A 15,987-nucleotide genomic window follows, 5' to 3' on the forward strand; every position below is an offset into this window, starting at 1 on the left:
CGACAACAAATGGAACGATGGAGGCCTGTCTGAAACTCATCTACGCCCGCGAATGAAAACGTTCTGCTTCGCATACCTTTAGCGCCTGTTTGACGTCCAGCAGTGCTAAACGCGCAGTTTATTTTGGTAAAATAACTCTTCAGTTTACACTTCTCAGTGCGTGCGAAGGTACTACACGGCTTCCTTATTCAGACTGTACCAAGCACGTGACGATAATATGAAATGTGGAATTTATAATCCGTTTCTCTATGTGACAACATAGTGAACTGTGGTAAGTTTGCAGGCCGCGGTGGTCTCGCGGTTCTAGGCGCGCAGTCCGGAACCGTGCGACTGCTACGGTCGCAGGTTCGAATGCTGCCTCGGGCATGGATGTGTGTGATGTCCTTAGGTTAGTTAGGTTTAAGTAGTTCTAAGATCTGGGGGACTAATGACCACAGCAGTTGAGTCCCATAGTGCTCAGAGCCATTTCAACCATTGTGGTAAGTTGGGCTCCTGTTTGCTGTGAGAAAGTGGACGTATATTAATAGAAAATTTTTAATATTCTCATCAACAGAGAGTGTTCCAAATACGCTTCGAGGCAATGGATAGTTTCAGGTAAGTAAGACCTTTCCTTAGTCGATAACGTTTAGAAGAATTAACATCAAATAGCGATTCATGAATTGTACAGAAAGTCGTAAAGTAGTGAAATGTACGAAGAAAATGTACTACGAATATACCTAAGTACTGGCTGTGCCCACAAGGGTGAATAATTAAATAAAACGAAGTACACCGTTTTAGTGATCTTTGAAGTCGACCGATTTTCGATGCCCTTCGGTCACCGGAAGGTATCCGGAAGCAGCGTAAAACGTATAAGGAATGTGTGTGAAAAGATGCTATATTTGTATGTAAACGCGCTACGTAAAATACAGACACGAATTATTTACAGACGGCGGCCTATGGGAAGATCAGTTCGAGATATGGAAAAACGTAGGAATACGTGAGGCAGTACCGATCCCACAACTTATCTTAGAATGTAGGTTAAAGAAAAGCATTACTATGTATAAAACACTAATACACTCAGACATTGCTTATGACAATGCTGACTGGACTACAGTGTTTCTCCTCTTGAAGGTAGCACAGATGAAGTAAAACGAACGAAACGTTTTTACTTGCACAGAAAGCAAACTACCATCGTAAGAGTCGAAAGACATCAAAGAAAAGAAGGGGTTCAGAAGGAACTAGAGGTTAGTTGACTACCCCAGACTTAATTCAATCAGTACGATGAAGAAGCAGTAAAGGAAACCAAGGAGAAATTTGGAAATGAAACTAAAGGTCAAGGTGCACAGATGAAGCCTCTGAGGTTTGCAGGTGACACTGTATTTCTGTCACAGATAGCAAACGACTTGGAAGGCCAGTCGGACGGAATGGATAATGATGGAATGTTCTTACTACAGAGGTTCATTTGCCCAGGTCGCAATAACTTAACTATCCGGCAAACGGTCCGGACACTTGGATAATGTCGTCCAGGATACCGAGGAGCATACATAGCACACGTCCGTTGGGCATTTTGATCACAATAGCCATACATCAACACCATATCGACCTTTTCCGCAATTGGTAAACGGTCTTCTACTTGTGTGGCAAAATGACGCAAAAATACACAGAGATAAAGAGGAACAAGATGAATTTGTTGACATCCAATATAAATTTATGGGTTAAGAAGTCTTTTCTGAAGCTACTTGTCTGGAGTAGCGTTGTAGCGAGGTGAAATGTGGACGACAAACAGCTCAAACAAAATGAGAATACAAGTTTTAGAAATATGTTGCTGCAGAAGAACGTTGAAGATTAGATAGGTAGATCGAATAACAAATGCGGAGGCACTGAATGGAGTTAGGAAGAAAGGAAATTCATGGTATAGACTGAGTAAAAGAAGCAGAGTTTTTTTTTATTTAAAAGTCATTCCGTTGCAAATTTCTGTTTCTCGTGTACTCATTTTTTCCAGATTCCACTGTACCTGGATCCAGCGCAGATTCCTTCTTTACAACAAACTGCATTATGTGATGTATCAGCTTCTCCAGGCATATCCTAAGGACGTAACCGCAGAGCGTGATCCTTCTTTTCCTGACAATCCGAGAGTCTCTTTATCAGGGCGTACATTTCTTGGGTCACTCTTCTTTTATACTGTTCCTCTCCTATTCCTGGAGGTCCCAATATCCTCCCGAGAATCCTTCCACATTTTCAAGTCTCTTAAGTAAGCCTGTTCTTACGTGGTTCAGACATCCTGCTGCATGTTTCAGGACGGATCGCTGTCTAATAGTGTCCCAATTTTCCATGGGCAGAAACATTCTTCTTCTTGTAGAGGTTCACCGCTAATTTATTCTCTTAATTCATTTCGTTTCTTCGTACTCCCACTGCTTCTTTCTCTGTCTGACCAGTTTCTGCCCAGTGCGGATAAGACAACTGTTTTTCCTTAAGGAATCTTAATTTAAATATGGCCTGGATTAAGAAAAATGTCCCTCATATACAATATTTAGACCCATGAAACAAACTAGTAACGTGGTTTAACTTCAGAAATACTGTAGAATAATACCTATGCGGAGAATGCTTACTTCGCGCAACGATATTTTAATGGGCACAACAAAAGAAAACTGAATTTATGTGACTCTGAGCAATCGCAGCAAATAGCTCACCTTGCATGAAAGTGTGTAACGCAACGTGGCTCACAGACCATGCACTGCTGTGGACAGGTGGACGCAATCAGTGACTGGTTACAGTTTTATGCATTTACATTCAGTTAACAGTCACGGACTATAAATATCCGTAATGGATAAGTATAAATCATGGCTCTGCCTGCTGCGTCAACACCGACATTTATTACCCTGAAAAATGATAGAAACAATGTTAACTACATTGATGAGGTGATGAGGTGGGCAAAGAGGCAGGTGGAGAAAGAGGTGGACATAGAGAGGGGTGGGGGCGTCGGATGAAAGAAGGGAAAATGGATATACATGTCTAATGCGCGGAAGTCACGGGGAGTTGTGTGTATATAAATATAATCCTCAAGCCACTATAAAGGGCGTGGCGGAGGGTATTGCGTACCAAAGTTAGAGATCTTCTACCCCAGTTCACTCGAGCACGAAATGAATGAAACATGACTCTCTGTATGGCTCCGTGTGCTCTCTAATCTGTCTTATGCTATTCCAATGAAAGCTCAAGTTATGTACACTAGTGGAAAGAGAACCGTTACTCTGTATCCCCAGAAGGTTTGCTCGTTATAGCTTAGCAATAGGATTTCGCGATAAGAACGTTGTTTCTCCTTTCAGAGATGCCAATTTATGTTTCTCGAGGAATTTCGTTACGCATTAGAATGGACTGTTCTGGCCTATTATGAACGTCTCAGCGTGTCCCCAAATTTGTTCGAAGTCTGCCGTCATGCATGCTCGATAACGGCCCTAAACGTCAGTGCAGTATTTTACAACTGGCCGCGCCATCGTTTCGTATGCGCTTTTTCTTTGCAGATGTACAACAACCTACCAACATTGCGTTCGCCTTCGTTCCATTGGAGTCATTGCTTTATAACGACAGGTAGTAAAAGACGTAACCCATAGCAATGGATACCGTATGATGCATAACCCTAGAAGCTGTCATGATGGTATTATCATGTATGCACACAATATTCTCCTGCTTCGTTAGAGTGGCGGAGTTTAAATATGTACTTGAGAAGTTGCTTGCGGTATTTATTCCAGTACACGTTTTAATCACCAAGTAGTATCTTATTTGTCTTCGCTTATAAGCAAAACAACGTTTGTTTCGAAATGCTGAACGAGGCATTTCAGCGTCAACCTCCAGCATATAACGTAAATTACAAGAAATGTATTGGAAAAACAACCTCGTGAATTTCCACGTATATTACCAGTTACAGAGTCCAATTAACGTAAGACTTGTATAGAAAAAATCAGAGAAAACTCGGGGATTAATACTGCTGCTTTGGTGATGAATAGCTAAATGCATCTGCGGAAGCGAAAGTATAATCAGTCCATCTCTTTAATTTCATTTTACGTTTACAAAGTGTATGCAGTGCTCCACTTATTAACGAGAATTTCGAGTATTTGTCCGCAACGTCCGCTGGAAAATCAGTCTCACAACATGTAGGTCGCTCTGTTTTGAATTCGTAGGGAAGTGAATGGTATTCCGACAAGCGACCCTGTCGTTCACTCGCTGAGGGCTGAGTCTGGTGAGCTTGGAGGAGGTTTCTGATATTAAAAAAAAAAAGGCACTAACGATTCCTGCTGGAGCGCCGGCGAAAAAAAGCGATCAAAAGAAGGAAATACAAAATGGGCAGGGACGGAACGGAAGAGCAGGCCCGATGAGAAAGACGGTATTTTTGCTAAAGCGGAGTACACATGTCTTCCTTTGCTCTCTCGGAAGTGCGGTTGCTAGGAACCAGTGTGCGCGGAGATATTTATACGCGGCTAAAAGTGAAGGACCGGTGAGGGAGGGGGTGGCTTCAGAAAGAGAGCAGCGGCGTTGAACCTGGGGAGGCACAAAGCAAGTGCTTTCGCTGGCTCGGCACCAGTCGGCCCCAGCCACCGGCGTCGAGTATTGGAGGCACCGGTGCGTCCGCATCGGATCGGAGGGGCATTCACCGAGCAGGGTGGCGGCGAAGTACTGACGCTAAAACCGGCGGAAAAGAAGGAACAGAAATATTACCGACTGCCTGTTTTAATTATACGAGCAAATCCTTTCGCTTCCCCTCCTCCGTCAGACATCCGTTAATGGACGCCCCGCTTATATCTCAAAGGTAGGCGAACGAAAGCCTCAAGAGGGTATTCGCATTTTTCCGCGCCCGTGTCCTCATCGTCGGCTGTGCCGCGAATGGATTTCAGTATTCGTGCAGTGGACGCACGCCCACAGTGGAATCACTGCCTTTCCCCCTTCTTGCGAGTGGATCAGCTCGCGAACAGCTACAGACGTGGACAATAACGTGCAAGTTAAAAATACACTGCTTCAGCGAATTAGGACAACGTGACTTTAGGTTGTAAGTAGGCTGTTCAGGTTTTTATGTTGGTATCGTCACGTAGCGCTCTATATGAAAATCACTGACTGTGCTGTGTGCAGTCTGTGGCTGGTTTGCATTGTTGGAATTTGCTATTGTAGTGATGGGCAGTTGGCTGTTAACAGCGCGTAGCGTTGCGCAGTTGGAGGTGAGCCGCCAGCAGTGGTGAATGTGGGGAGAGAGATGGCGGAGTTTTGAGAGCGGATGATCTGGACGTGGACGTGTGTCCTCCAGAGACAGTAAATTTGTAAGACTGGATGTCATATATATATATATATATATGACTTTTGAACACTATTAAGGCAAATAAATTGTTTGTTGTCTATCAAAGTCTTTCATTTGCTAACTATGCCTATCAGTAGATCAGTATTTAGTGCCTGCAGTTGTTAGAATCTTTTATTCACCTGGCAGTATTGGCGCAAGCTGTATTGCAGTAGTTTGAGTAACGAAGTATTTTGTGAGGTAAGTGATCCATGAAAGGTATAGGTTGTTGTTAGTCAGGGCCATTCTTTTGTAGGGATTGCGTTGCGCTAAAAATGTTGTGTGTCAGTTTAAGCACAGTCATTTGTAATTTTTCTAAGGAGACGTTTCAGGGTGCCTGCTACACCAAATTATGACTTTATCTTCCACATGTTAAGTACACAAAAAAACATCATCACATCCTCAACCGATTACATAAAAAGAACGGAAATGTCCGACAGTCGTTGGAAACAAAGCGGAGACAATCATTCGCCCTGATCTCCTGCGTGCCTTTCATTGGGCGTAGAGAGCTTCTGTGACGTGTGTGCCCTCCGCGAGCGTTTATCGCTACCTGAAACCTACGTGGCACGCTCTAAGTAAGCCTACTGACGTCACCCGGTGGTATCCTGTCCCATTCTTCAATGAGAGCTCATGAGAGTTCCTGGAAAGTTCGTGGTAGAACAGAACGACCGCGAGCGCGCCTGTCAAGCCCGTTCCACGTATGCACGATGGGGTAGGTCGGGACTCACCCCTGGTCGTTCCATTACAGCAACGTCCAGGCATCGCAAGACGACATACCCCCCACCCCGACGCCCGCCAAGTGGACCGTTGCACTGAAATCAGTCCAGGACCGCCAGCGTATTCAACATCCAGCACATGGTCCAATGTCCAACAGGATATGTTCAGTGCACTGTCTGGTGGTAAGGCGACCGTATACAATGACAAGATCCGTAAGGCTGTCAACACTGAAACCTCCCCACAACATCACAGAACCTCGGAAATCTGTCCATCACCTTGTGTCAGAAGATATCTGGATTCGTCTGTGAATAACACATTTCGCCAGTGACGAAGTTGTCAGCTGACATGGGAATGGCAAAACTGAAGGCTAGTTGCAATACGTTGTCACGTCAAGTGGGGTACTCGAACAGGACATCTCGGTCGTACAATTCTTTCTCGTAGCCTGTTCATTATAGTCTGAACGGAACAGTGGCTGTTCTGAGATCGTCTTGCAACCTTCTGGCGGTGTCCATACGACGCCGCAACACAGAGATGTCCAGGTACCGGCCTTCACCTGTGGTCGAAATGTGTCGGCGACCTGGTCCAACTGTCATGTGTGTTCACCTGTCTCCCTGTAGCTTGTCCACAACCTATGGATGACACACGGAGAGGCGATGCCATCTGCAGCGGCATGCTGAAGGAACGTGTCACCAAAATGTTAGCGGTCGATCCTACTATTGGTTGCAGAATCTTGTCTCGGTACCTCACAGAAGTGAGACAGGCCTCAACAACAACGAGAGGTCTACAGTGGCTCCATGTAACGCCATCCGATAACGTAATTCCACCATCACCTTGTTGCAAATGAGGAACACAGTGTTGCAGGAGTTCTTTAGTATCAGGTTGTCTCCACACTCGTTGGCAGGATCAAACGGACCATCCTTGGAACTTGCATAGGATTAAGGTACATGTGCTTGGTTGAATAAATGACAACTGATCTCTGTGTACCTCACTAGAAGATAATGGGATACCGGTATTCTGTTCCTACTGAAGAGTAGTTTGACACTGTGGTGCATAGCACTGCCAATATTTTGCGATTCATTTATTTGCCCGCATTGAAAGCTAAGCTCTCAAATCATGTAACAATACCATAGGTCTTGCCTGTATCGAAATATATTTAACATACCGGACCCTGATACAAGTGTTTGCCTAATTCTTTTAAATAGTTTACTTACATATAGGAACAGAAAAACCAATCTACGTATGAAGAAAGGGATGGTATCTATAGTTTACGGCATTTAAACAAAGTTAGATAACGTCCGAAAAATGTAATACTAAAGAAAATTTTGAAACTGGTTATAAAACGTCTATGGAGGAGAGCAAATCCGAGACGTCTGCACAAATGAATTGAGTGCACTTTTTCACAAGAAAGGAGACCGAGAGGGCATGAATAACTACAAGTTGATAAGCCTCATGTCTAGTATGAACTGCCATACAGAACAAAATATGACATCAGTCAAGTAAAGGAGAAAATGACTTTCGAAGCGGTTATAGAATAAAGTGCAGTTTAAAATTTGGGAACGAAATCATAGAATGGTGTAAAACAAATGAATTGCGTCTCTGCACTTGGTTACTGGTGAAAAAGTATGTGACAGATACTGTAACTGAAAGCAGTTATGGCTTTAACGGTAGGGAATCTTGCTTTAACTTGATGTAGTGTCAATCCTTGACCGTTTATAATTTCTGTATGTCACATACTTCAAAGACCGGTTTACTATTTTTTCTTGTTTTCCTTTTACCTCTGAATTTTTCTATTTAAAAATTTATTCAGATAGTCATTTATGTAAACTCATGACTACTCTTCAGAATACAAGCTGAAATTAAACAAACTTCTTAGAAATAGTTTGTGATTGGTAGTAATGTCTATTTAGCGTACAGCTGTGTGTTTCGACATTCACGGATGTTTAAAACTAGAGCATACATTAAATGGTTCAAATGGCTCTGAGCACTATGCGACTTAACTTCTGAGGTCATCAGTCATCTAGAACTTAGAATTAGAACTACTTAAACCTAACTAACCTAAGGACATCACACATATCCATGCTCGAGGCCGCATTGGAACCTGCGAGCGTAGCGGTCGCTCGGTTCCAGACTGTAGCGCCTAGAACCGCACGGCCACTCAGGCCGGCAGCATACATTAATATCGCGTATATAGAAAAATTATATATATATATATATATATATATATATATATATATATATATATATATATATATATATATATATATACCACTTTCCTTGTACACAAAGTTGCCTACAGTATTCCTAGCACTGAAAATGTTGGAGATGGCTTAAAAAACTTCCACACTTTCTTTTCGTGCTTGCTGGAAGTGTGTGAAGGCACTTATATAATAACCCAGAACTCTTTCGTCATTTCTCAGCGCAGTCGTTGGAGGTCGCGATTTGCTTCAGTCTCCCTGCTGCGTATTCCGCTGTTTCAGCTTTCCTGTCTTGACATTCCTACAAATGAAATCTGCCGGAATAACAAAACAATTTATTTCGTATTTCGTTCGCGACCACCGCTTTCGCCTCTTTCTTCTGCGGCGCCGTCCCCTTTCCCTGCGACCGCAGCGCCCCGCGGTTCCTCGGGCTGATATTTTTTTGATTAAAACAAGTAATTTTTAAGTTGTCCCGGCATCAATGGGTCTGACAGTTGGCGAGATTGTTTCCCCGCGAGTGGCGGTCTGTGCGTCGCAACGCGTCGCTGCGCCTCCCGATTTGATATTGTCCCCGACAGACGCCGTTTGTCACGCGAAAAACTTGGGCCCCGACTTCGGAAAAAAGCACGGAGTGGAGCGAGGCATCCGGTCGAGTGACGGGACGGACGGCTTCATACCAAAAGGGTGACGATTCGGAACTGCCTAAATCAAATGCGAATGTGTGCTGCTGTGTTGCAGTGTCGTATTTCCCAGAGCTCAAAGGCATCTGGCGTTGGTTGGCGGAAGGGGGAGAGGGCGGGGGGGGGGGGGGGGGGAGCACATCAGTATCGACATATATACATATACACTACTGGCCATTAAAATTGCTACACCAAGAAGAAATGCAGATGATAAATGGGTATTCATTGGACAATTATAATATACTAGAGCTGACATGTGATTACGTTTTCACGCAATTTGGGTGCATAGATCCTGAGAGATCAGTACCCAGAACAACCACCTCTGACCTTAATAACGGCCTTGATACGCCTGGACATTGAGCCAAACAGAGCTTGGATTGCGTGTAGAGGTACAGCTGCCCATGCAGCTTCAACACGACACCACAGTGCATCATGAGTAATGAATGGCGTATTGTGACGAGCCAGTTGCTCGGCCATCATTGACCAGACGTTTTCAATTGGTGAGAGGTCTGGAGAATGTGCTGGCCAGGGCAGCAGTCGAACATTTTCTGTATCGAGAAAGGACCGTGCATGACCTGCAACATGCTGTCGTGCATTATCCTGCTGAAATGTAGAGTTTCGCAGGGATCGAATAAAGGGTAGAGCCACGGGTCGTAACACATCTGAAATTTAAGGTCCACTGTTCAAAGTGCCGCCAATACGAACAAGAGGTGACAGAGACGTTTAACCAATGGCACCCCATACCATCACACCGGATGATACGCCAGAATGGTGACGACGAATACACACTTCCAATGTGTGTGTTCACCGCGATGTCACCGAACACGGATGCGAACATCGTGATGCTGTATACAGAACGTGGATCCTTCCGAAAAAATGACGTTTTGCCATTCGTGCACCCAGGTTCGTCGTTGAGTACACCATCGCAGGCGCTCCTGTCTGTGATGCAGCGTCAAGGGTAACCGCAGCCATGGTCACCGAGCTGATAGTCCATGCTGCTGCAAACGTCATCGAACTGTTCGTACAGATGGTTATTGTCTTGCAAACGTCCCCATCTGTTGACTCAGGGATCGAGACGTGGCTGCACGATCCGTTACAGCCATGCGGATAAGATGGCTGTCATCTCGACTGCTAGTGATACGAGGCCGTTGGGATCCAGCACGGCGTTCCGTATTACCCTCCTGAACCCATCGATTCCATATTCTGCTAACAGTCATTGGATCTCGACCAACGCGAGCAGCAATGTCGCGATACGATAAACCGCAATCGTGATAGGCTACATTTCGGCCTTTATCAAAGTCGGAAACGTGATGGTACGCTTTTCTCATCCTTATACGATGCATCATAACAACGTTTCACCAGGCAACTCCGGTCAACTGCTGTTTGTGTATGAGGAATCGCTTGGAAACATTCCTCATGTCAGCACGTTGTAGGTGTCGCCACCGGCGCCAACCTTGTGTGAACGCTCTGAAAAGCTAATCATTTGCAGCGTCTTCTTCCTGTCGGTTAAATTTCGCTTCTGTAGCACGTGAACTTCGTGGTGTAGCAATTTTAATGACTAGTAGTGTATCAACAGAAGATTTTTGAAATTCGTGGCACGGAAAACTCAAATTTGCCTCTAAGGTGCACATACGTATTTATTTGCAAAGCGTCTAGATCACCGAAAAAACGACACATTTGTATAACGACCAAATCGTCTGCTTCCTATGGGGGTTTCTCACAGTACTTCTGAGTAAGGTCAATAGTTCGTGCTCTGGACCTTGGTCAAAGCATGCTTGAATTCGTCGCGCCATACCATCTGTGAGATCATCAATGAATCGTCCAAACTGCCTGATTCTACAACGGCAGTTCTGCGTAAACAGCACAGAGTTTTTGGTCGTTGTCGACCACCATAAGACGATCGTCTCAATCAATTCCGCACAGGTTCGACTTGGTTCATGTCCAGTAGACAGGCAGACCGCTCCGTTCTGGTTCACGAGAACAGCATGCTGAGCACGTGAGTTGTCACCCATCCAGATGAAATTGTCACCAAAATGTTGGCCGATACGGTACCGTTAGTGGTTGCAGGATCTCGACCCTCTACCGTAGAGTAGTGAGATTGCCCTCAACAACCAAGAAAGGTGTACAGCAGCCCCTTATAATGCCAGTCCACCTCATCGCACACTTCGGACACTGTGTTGGAGGCATTCGATGTTACCAGATTGTTTCCTAACACGCTGGCTGCGTTTATTTGCGTACAAACAGATTCGAGTTTCTGTTTAAACAACACTCGACACCAATCCTTGTGCGTCCGTTCTGTATGATTTCCTGCCCACCTGTAACGGAGCGCATCGTGTTGTGGTGTACGATGTCGCGATTGGAAATTCGCTTCACGCCATCGTCTCCTAACAGTCTGAGGCGTTACGTGACGTCGTGAAGCCTCTCCGAACACAGAATTTGGTTGCGAACTACTCAGCTACGATTCCGTTGACTCAAAACTCTATGATATCGGTCTTTCCTGTATACATATCGAAAGTGGACGGCCTGTGCGATGTAAGTCCTCAAACTGCCTGTCAACTGAAACCGGTTCCATGACCGCACATCACTTTGACTCGGGTGCACATCTCTCACAACACCTGACAGACTTTGAAAAGGGCCTCATTGTGCGTTTCCAGACAGATCGATTCGTGTAACATCCAAATTACCACAAGGAAGTGTTGCTGTAATCTGCACCAAGCACAACATAACCCCTCCATACCTGTGCCTGCCGTCCAAGAACAAGTAATGGGCTCCCTTCAACATTTTGTATCATCCTGCAGAATTTGTCGAATACCTTTCTTTTAACTCCAGCTGTATTTTTGTGGGCGTGTGCCTAATTTCTTATTGCCGGCCGTTTAGGTTTGTTAGCCAGTGCGCTTGACACTGAGGGTTAAAGTTACCACAGAGATCATCCCCATCCTAAACTGACACGATCTCCATTGAACGTCCCCAATCACCTGGAAATGGACCTTTTCTTTTCTCTTATTTTAATATCATTTATAGTTGAACATAAATGTACATGACTTAGTGACTTAGGAAACAATAAATTGTAATAATTGTTTTTAAAAAAGAAAAAAGAAGAGCACAGAACAGAATATAGGATACAGATTTGTCCCGCCACTTTGCGTTCTTATGTTGAAGCCTCGGATTGTTTCGGTAAGCCATTGACGTCTGATATTCTTTAATTTGCAGATGCTGTTTTGTTTATCGCAACTGCTGTAACCTAACTGTGTTGGTGTCTCGTACAATTTCAAGTTCGCGATGTTTAACGACCAATATCGAAATCTATATTACACCTAGGTTCAGGTTTATAATGCCACTCTGGTGCAATAACTGGCCACACCTGCAATAAGTATACATGTTTGTTTATATGTTTATAGCGTCACGTGGGTACAATAACACGTCACTTTCATCTATTTTACATCTGTTTACATGGTAGTTGTTTGCTAGTCAATAAATGTCTTATATTAAGTCTGTCTTCGACTCTTGCTCGTTCGTCGGTCGTTGTACTACCCTATGGATTCTATCTTTGTGCTAAATATTATTGTCCACCGTTATGGTCTTCTGGTAAAGTATCCAGTATGATGTGCTACCGAGGTGGTGCCGCCTACTGTCTTTTGTTGATGAATTTCTCTGATGTCTTGTTTGCCCTAGTGGGTTATTAAACTGTTAACAGATCAGGCCGATGGGTTCTGTGGTTCCTGTTTTCTCGCAAGTGCAGTTTGAGTCATTTGTCACGTGGTGTATTTGCGTGGAATAAGAGTCACGTCCAGGTAGACAGTGAACCATGCCATGTCTGGGACTGATGTACCGTAGTTCATTTCCAGCGACTCATATATACGAGGGTAGGAACTTTAATAGTGGCAACTATTTATTTACAGCTCGTACAAAGTAGATACGTGTTCCAAAGTTTTACTGACCTTCAGAATAGTCCCCAGCATAGTGTATAACCCGATTCCAGATAAGTGTAAGTCGTAGGATACTCTTACCATTTGTGTTGACAGTTTGAGCGGCGCGGTCTATTGCCTGACGAATTTGTAACAATTCTGAAGCGAATGCTGTGAAGTGGTTTCTTCACTTTGGAAATCGAGTTGAACTCACGAGGGCTTAAGTCAGGGGAGTGCAGTAAATGTTATAGCACTTAGCAGCCCCATCAGACAAGCAAATCAGCTACAGATTGCACTGTAGGAGCTTGAGCATTGTCCTCCAAAATGATGGTCAGGTCCTGCAGATAGTGTCATCACTTCTGTCTCTGAGCTGGCCGTAGTTTGTGTTCCAAAAATGAACAGCAATACAAAGCTCAATACTGATTCGAAGAGCGCGTAATAGTATGCTCATATAAATGTAGTTGGAATAAAACGATCCTAGCTTCTTCTTATTTACTTTGAGTGATCACGATTTACTGTTGTTATTCGGTTAAGACCGTTTTATGAAAATGCTGAAGGGACTGTCATTCGTCTACGAGTTCTGTAACGATTTCCATAGTGCCCTACAGGTAAATATGCAGCTGCTGCCTTTCTCGATCTTGTAAGCTAACTTGCAATATCTGAAAGCTCCTTACCACACAAGGCATGTCAACGTTCTGTAGCAAAACGTTCACCAGAACGTCTAGTAAACCGTTACTATCAAAGCGCCACGTATTTGTCCAATTAATCCAACCATAAGCTGACTGTTTCTGCTCTGGACTGATATGTCGCTGGCAGGTGTGGCCGAGCGGTTCTAGGCACTTCAGTCTGCGACCGCTACCGTGGCAGATTCGAATCCTGCCTCGGGCATGGATGTGTGTGATGTCCTTAGGTTAGTTAGATTTAAGTAGTTCTGAGTTCTAGGGGCTGATGACCTCAGATGTTAAGTCCCACAGTGCTCAGAGCCATTTGAAACAGTAATATGTCTCTGATATTTTTCAGTAGACAGCATCTGTCTGCAAGAAGTACGCCACACAAGGACACTTCAGTCACATACAAAATAAATACATCTAAGTAAGACACGTACGAGTAAAAAGATAAAATAAACACATATAATATTTGTGTAAGTGCTGCTGAAACACTAAATAACTCTGGGACTGCTTGCTATGAAGGTGGATACGAGATTAGGCAGTGCAGCTTTGTTATGTGGAAACGTCTTTCATCATGTTAGTTAATTCGAAGCGTTCTCACTTATTACTGTTAACAACTTATATTTATTAGTATTCAGAATGCCCTTGATGGAAAATTTTAATTGTTACGCGGTGAAATCAACAAACATGTAAATAACCGTAATAAGAATAAAGTTAATGGCAATAGAAAGGAATGGGTGATGACCTGCCTTTAAATGAGGCAGTTGTAAATACTTCAGGCTGCAAGTAGTTGGTAGTTGTTAACTGACTATAAAAGCCTCTATTGCTTCACGAGCACTATGTTTAATAATGCAAGTTCACAGAATTAATAGAGCAAAATTGTTCAATCTTTAAACTCAATGTCTTCCAAATATCTTTAATAAAATTATAGCTTTGGTGTTACTACGAATTAACAAAGTAATAAGGAACTGGTATCCTCACCATAACCTTTGCGTCAACATACTTCGTTACCAGGTGTAGAAGTATGAAACTGGAATTTGCCTATAGATGGTGCTAGCAGTCAATGTAGGGCTCATGAGGCAGCGTCATCAGCGCCATCTCTTTCCTGTATCGGCTGGCGACGAATGTCAACACACAGTAACCCAAGTTCCCTACATCGGTATCTGCTTCAAACCCGTAAACATGTCAAGTTTTGTGCCCACAAACTACGACTGGTGGACAGCATTGGTTTTCTGTTATCATCTGAAGAAAACTGCTGCAGAATTGCATCGAATGCTTGTCGAAGCTCTCGGCGAAGATGTTCTTGGGCGAAGATGTTCTTGGGAAAACACAGTGTTTCGAGTGGTTCATAAAATTCAAAAGTTATGATTTTGACGTGAGAAACGACGAGCGCGGGAAAGAGGGAAAATGGGTTGCACGTGAACCGAATGAAAGACGGCAAGAAGATCGAAAGACTACTTGTGAAATACTGCTTGCCAGATGGCAAGAGACTGTCGTTTCTCCATCGAATAGTGACAGATGATGAAAATGGATATTCCTGAGAATCCTAAGCGTCGTAAATCGTAGGTGAATCCAGGAAAACAATCGACATCCACTGAAGACCAAATCGATTTTGGTAGAAGACGATGCTCTGAGATTGGTGGGATCAGAAGGGTGTCATCTATTATGAGTTGCTAAAACCTGGTGAAACGGTTAACGATCGATCGGTTAATGATCGATTGAAATCGAATATTAGGTGAAAAACGACTGGAACATGAAAAAGGCACTCCTTCTTCAGGCCACGAGTGGCCTATCGGGACCACCCGACCGCCGTGTCATCCTCAGGGGAGGATGCGGATAAGAGGGGTGTGGGGTCAGCACACCGCTCTCCCGGTCGTTATGATGATTGACCGAAGCCGCTACTACTCGGTCGAGTAGCTCCTCATTTGGCATCAAGAGGCTGAGTGCACCCCAAAAAATGGCTACAGCACATGGCGGCCTGGATGGTCACCCATCCAAGTGCCGACCACGCCCGACAGCGCTTAACTTCGGTGATCTCACGGGAACCTGTGTATCCACTGCGGCAAGGCCGTTGCCGGTATATTGAAAAAGGCAACACAATATCATATTGGTCCATGATATCGCCCCATTACACACAGAAAAACGGGTCAGGGAAACGATCGAGGCGTTCAGTTGAGAAATACTGGGGCATACGGCTTATTCTCCAGACTTGGCTCCGTCCGATTATCATTTGTTTACATCACTGGGACACGCTCTCGCTGAACAATGCTTCAGTTCGTACAAAAATGTACAAAAATGGCTCGCTGACTTGTTCGCTTCAAAAGAAGAAATGTCTTTTTGGTGTGGCATTCATACCCTGCCGGAGAGGCGGGAGAGATACATAAATAGCAATGGAAATTATTTTGAATATAATATTGTTTATCTGTTTCAAACAACAGGCGTGTGATTATTGCAACCAAATTGCGGTTTCATGCTTCTACTCCTGGTAAAGTTCTGACTCTGAAAAAACCCCTAACAGCACGAATG

At 44.1% G+C, this 15,987-nt stretch overlaps 1 pseudogene; it reads right to left on the reverse strand.

The window, feature by feature from the left end:
• Positions 1–15,419: 15,419 nt before the first annotated feature.
• Positions 15,420–15,537, reverse strand: LOC126285508 (5S ribosomal RNA; annotated as a pseudogene).
• Between the last annotated feature and the right edge of the window lie 450 nt (positions 15,538–15,987).

This window comes from Schistocerca gregaria, chromosome 8 (genome assembly GCF_023897955.1).
Source record: "Schistocerca gregaria isolate iqSchGreg1 chromosome 8, iqSchGreg1.2, whole genome shotgun sequence".
In the NCBI taxonomy this organism is placed as follows: domain Eukaryota; kingdom Metazoa; phylum Arthropoda; class Insecta; order Orthoptera; family Acrididae; genus Schistocerca; species Schistocerca gregaria.